Raw genomic sequence first — 5,710 nt, 5'->3', positions numbered from 1 at the left:
CCCCGATTAGGAAGACTATCAGGACCCCCATTACTTACCTTTGCACTCCTTGCCCTGATGGCGTCTCCTCGTCTTCCTGCAGCCCCCTCCCCCGGCGAGTCTAGTTTAAAGCTCGCCGTACGAGATCAGCCAACCTGGAAGAGAAGACACGCTTGCCATTAGGGGAGAGATGAAGCCCATCGCGCCCCAGCAATCCACCCTCCCGAAAGCATGGGTCGTTGTCAAGGAACCCAAGGCCTGCCTGGCGGCACCAGCTGCGTAAGCGCCGGTTGACCTCGCCAATGCAGGCCCCGTGCCTCCGTCCCCGCCCACTCACCGGAAGAAGAGAGGAAAATACCACCTGCGCCCCCGTCTCCTTCAGCCTGGCCCCCAGAGCCTCGAAGTCCCTCATAATGTGGTCAGGGTTGCCTCTTGCTGTGTTGTTCTTACCCACATGGACGACAACCAAGGGGTACCGGGATGCAGGCCGGGATCCTCTCCGTGATGTCCCTGACCCGAGCCCCAGGCATGACACAGACCTGTCGTGACATGGGGTTGGGCCAGCAGATGGGAACTTCCAGCCCTCGCAGGAGGGAGTCCCCGATGACTAGGACCCGGCGTTTCTTCCTCCTGGTGTTCACTCTCCTCCCAGTCTCTGTCTTGCGTGGAGTGGCATGGCTGCGCTTGGGTAGGGCAGGCAGCAGTGGCACTGGGAAGGGAGCTACAGGGGGAGCTAGAGACACCTCAAAATTCAATGTAGCCCTCCCAGCCCCCCTCAATGCCACCATCAGCCACCCCAACTGACCCAAGCACAGCCACCCGGGAGAGGCTGGAGCAGCCCCGAGCACTCAGTGGGCATCCCACCCTCGTCCCATGTGCAGATTGGCAGGGGGAGGGGCACATGTGCATAGCAGCAGAAGCAGTCTACCTTCCTACCCACCTGGACAAGCTACCAGCTCCATCCTGCACCCCACCTTGGTTGGGCAGCCCTGCCCCAGTCCCTCCCTCACAGCGAGGGCCTCGATCTCCCTACTCCATACCCGTTGCCCCCTAGTAGGCTCACCAGCCAGACGCCACTCTCCAAACTGCCAGGCTGCATATCAGGAATCAGATCGGTATCGGCTGATATGGCTGGTCAATAATCAGACATTGGTATCGGCGCAAAAAAAATTTTTTGCTGCACCCCTACTATTTTTTTTCTTTTATCCTTGGGGAGGACATTTTTGTTTCCCTGCGATTCATTTGTTCCTTGTTTTTCATGTGGTACGCCCATGATAGGAAACAAGAAAACAAACCAGAAAAATTAGTGTTCCAAGCTATGGACCTTCATACTAAGAGAGAAGAAACTATAGAATGATTTTTTTTTTTTCTTTTACTGAATTCATCTCTTCATACCGCAGCCGTTGGTTTCTGAGAAATATCCAGTTGGATTTACTCCAAATGATCCAGTATACTAACCTAGTTCTTCCAGCTTTAAAAACAGGCAAAATTGCAAGCCCATGTTACCAGATTTCATGTTGTTGCTTAAGATTGTAACTTCTCAGAGGAAAAGTGACAAATTAGTAGTGCATGACAAGATTCCACTCAAAATGAATAGGTAACTATCAAATCCGTCACTTCTGTAAAGATGCTTTGATTCTTTTAGCAAGAGACTAGAATCTTGGAGAACTTTTGAGAAAAGATAATCTGCATGCTAATTTAGCTGAATAACCTAATGCTGAAGTTCCTAATTATGAGTAGAATTTAATATTTGGAAAAGTGAAAACGTTTCATTGTCAGTAATATATAATTCCTATCAAATGTCTGGATCTAAATCAACAACAATGTGGGTAATCGGTTCCTGTTTACATGCCTAGTTTAATTATGCTATTCACAGTTTTCTGAAAATAAGAATTTAGTTGAATGACAATAAGAACTGAAAAGAGCAACACATTATTTTATACTTGACATAGTTCATATTTTTGTTCATCTAAGAAAAGAAACTTTTTAAATATAAAAAAACCTAACAGAAACAAAAGATGTCCTTTTTTGTTTCATTTTTGTCTTTCTTAATGCTTATGTCCATTATTTTAAATATGGAGAAAAGCTGTTTTTAGAGATTTAGTATAAGCATATGCAGAAGTATTTGTTATCTGATAGAACAAGGATCAGCAGTGGTTTTTGGTAGGAGGCATGGAATGACCCAGTTTGGGTCTGAGGTGCCTAGGCACTAAGACCTGGCTGTCTCAACCACTTCTCCCTTCTGCCTGGCTGCAGCACAGTGCCAGGAGAGTTCTCCATCCATGGAAACCCAGGACACCTAGCTGTAGTGTGGCACAGGCAGAACCACCCACAACCAAAGCTCCATCAGATCCAATAGTTTTGTGGGCCAGATCTAGCCCACAGACTGTAGATTGCCAACTCCTGTTCTTGAAGATGTAATCATGCTTGCAGAAGATGTTTTTATCGCTGTTTTTTTCAAGCTTCCAGATTTTAGCTTTTTTATTGTTTAGATTATTGTTGTTTTAAGTCACAAATCAGTTATGTTGTAACCTTCAAGACACTTTGGGACTGATTTTTTCAAAAACTTGCTGCTGAGTGAAGTGTGTATAACTGATTATAGTAACAATACTCATGTCAACCAACATTGTACTTTGAAAGATTCAGAAACCCTTTGAGTCCTGTGTTCAAAAAGCTGATTAATGAAGTTTGTGCTTTTGAAAATGTTGCTGTGTTTACTGTGATCTAATCTTCAACACATGTAGAGGGTTAAAACAAGACAATAACTGATAGGACAGTTGAGTTCAGTTATCCTGTTACTGTGATATGTGCCGCTCTCCTGATATTCCAAGGCTGTACGCTTCATTCTTGAAGACATTATTTTCTATTTTAATGTACTTTTGTTTGACACTATAGCAAACATAATAATTATCTTTTTGGGGGGGGAACTGCATAAATATAATATATTTCCTGGAAATTATGTATAAAGTAGTTCAATTTCTGCCAATATAGAGACATGGTATCTCTTTAATTCTGCTTGGCTTTATAATAACTGGTAAAATACTGGTAAAACATTGTAGCGTAACACACAAGAAAAGTGATTCAAATTCATGTTATGAAAAGAAATTGCTGCTGGAACAAATTTAATTGAAAACAAATCCAGCCAAACAATACAAGAGTCCCATCCTGAAGCTGTCATTTTCTTCTATCCCAGTGATCCCCCAACTGTAATAAATGTATCCTTAGGGGTACACAGCACTGCCAAAGATAAATTGCCTGTATTTTACTAATGACAGTGGAGCTTCTGACTGGTCAGTGTGCAGTGAGTAATGGTGTTGCCACTCATTGGTATCAACAGAGACATGTCAGAAAAAGAGGTACAAACTGAAGTATTTTTCAGGTAAAGGGGTCCTGGAAAAAATTTGAAAACCACTGTTCTATCCCAATTATTTTTTAAGCGTGGATGAAACCCCACTATTTGAAATATCTCCACGTTCAGAAATGGTGGCCATTCTCTGATGCCATTTTTGTACAAGTTTACAGGACATGACAAATATATTAGATGAATTAATTCAGATAAATATTTTCTGTTACCTTGAGTAATGGAATCATTTGCAACATTAGATAGGAAAAGGTAGTAATTAGACTCTTGAGCAGGGGTTCCCAAAGTGTGGCCCACAAACACATTTGTTGTGGTACAGTAGTAATGTTTTTAATCATTTCCTCATCAGGCCATGGCCATGCCATTCAGTCTGTGTAGTATTATGCAGCATGCAAAAAGTATGTTAGAATTTATAGTGAAAGTAGTTGTACCCAAGATTGCTCCTTGGAAATGACCCTTCAGGAGAGAAACTTTAAGAACCCCTGCCCCAGTGGAGGTATTGGCATCCCCTGGCTGCAGTGCCTGTAGTTTTCCTTCACTGTTTTTGCAAGCTAGGTTGGGCACAGGCCTAGTTAAGAGCCACTCATCTTCATTCTCCCAAATACATCCTCTGCACCAGTGGAAAAGAGTAGTTTTAAAAAAAAAATCCATGTAACTGGGACAAGACCAAGTTTCTTCAACTCCAGACTCAGCTCTGCAGCAAAAGTGATGGTTCCCAAGACATGTCAGATATAACAACAGATACAATGGCAGTGGAAAAGAATAGCTCTGCCTCCACTACCATGCCTTCATTCTTTAAGAAAGATCTATGTTGCAGTTGGTTGACTTTTAGTATGGGTTAAGGGCCATCTGCACTCTAACCACCTACTTTCCCACTTAAGCTCTATAGTAGGGGTATCTGTGCTGCTGCAGTGGTAAGAGCAGACTCCTGGGAGCCATTGTCAATGGCAAGGTCAGCGTGCTATTCTAGAGATCAGTTGTGCATGTCATTGTGTGAACTTGATTAAACCTAGAGGCCTCAATCACCAGCAGTTCAAGACCTTTTTAGAAGACTCTGGAGTGGAATTTGGAAATGTGTATTTCGCGGCGGTTTGATAGCTAAGCGCATGAGACCCTGCCAATGCCCTTTTCTTTTGAGGACAGAGTTTTTTTTGTTTTGAATTTCTGAATGAAAAAGGACTAGACTTACTTCATCTGAATAATACTAAGTGACTGTATGATTTATCCTTTTCTGGTCTTCTCAGTTAATTGAATTGGAAGCTTCAAGGCCAGCAGAACTTTGCTTCCGCTCTTTTTGACAGTGTTAAGTCTTCTGGAAAAAAATTAAAACTACTGTAGAAGTAACTAAAAGAAGTCTATGTTGTTCATTTTTCACCGTGCTAAATATTTCTGGATGAAGAACCCAGTGCATCCAAAGTTCCATGTTATAAAAGTATTTCCAAATCATTCAGCATTTGTTGAAAGAATTCAGCTGGCACTTCTTAGATTTTAAATCTCACAAGCAAGCTCTGGCTATATTTAAAAATCCTTTTACATGTGTCCCAGAAAGTACTCCAACAGCCAGGCAGTTAGAATTGAGCAGCTTGCAAGAGTGCAAAGCAAAAGCATCATACTATAAACTTAACCTGACTGAGGTTTATAAAAAACTATCTCCCAAAACCTACTCTGTAGTATGTAGATATAGACAATGCATGGCTTCTCTATTCAGATGCATGTAGGTATGTGAGAGAGCCTTCTCTACAATGAATACAAACAAGTCTAAAATAAGATTTGTATGATCCACACTGAAGATCATTTTTAAATGGTTCTCCATATTGCAACATCAGGTATTGAACCAATTGTAGCACAAGGTACCTGAGAAAAGCAAACTGAATAGAACTTATATGGAGCTTTGCCAATTTTTTGCAGTATGTGTTTGTATATACTTTCTATAATTTTTTTTAATTGATTTAATTTTTAATAAATGTCAAAATGATTATAGTTATTGAGCTTAACGCTTCATGTGTTATCTGGTAAATCTGTAAACCTGTATGATAGTATTAAAAAATTGTTATTTTGTGTTTTCCATTTTTACCTGAAATTGAAATTAAATATTTTAAGAAACTGGTGTGTGGCCTGCCACCCAAGACTGCCTTTTGAAATGTCTCTTTAGGGGTGAAACTTTAAGAATCCATCTCTAAATGAAATACTTTAATTGAAATTAATGATGAACAACTTATTTTTAGTTTCTGGAAAGCTAAACTATATATAACTTATATATGTAATGTTACTTAGTAGATCCTGATTCCTGAAATTAAACCCCCTCCTAAGTCCAGAGAAATCTGAAGAACTATGTGATCATGTGACTGCTATTTCTGGGGGGGGGGGGGG

At 41.2% G+C, this 5,710-nt stretch overlaps 1 protein-coding gene across 1 annotated transcript in view; it reads left to right on the top strand.

The window, feature by feature from the left end:
• Positions 1-5,710, top strand: part of KIF18A (kinesin family member 18A) — a 124,822-nt gene that overhangs the window by 36,848 nt on the left and 82,264 nt on the right. The gene's annotated exons all lie outside the window — the stretch shown is intronic.

This window comes from Gavialis gangeticus, unplaced genomic scaffold, assembly GCF_001723915.1.
Source record: "Gavialis gangeticus isolate Ggan-Ray unplaced genomic scaffold, GavGan_comp1, whole genome shotgun sequence".
NCBI classification, from domain to species: Eukaryota; Metazoa; Chordata; order Crocodylia; family Gavialidae; genus Gavialis; species Gavialis gangeticus.
This window is presented reverse-complemented; position numbering and strand designations above follow the sequence as displayed.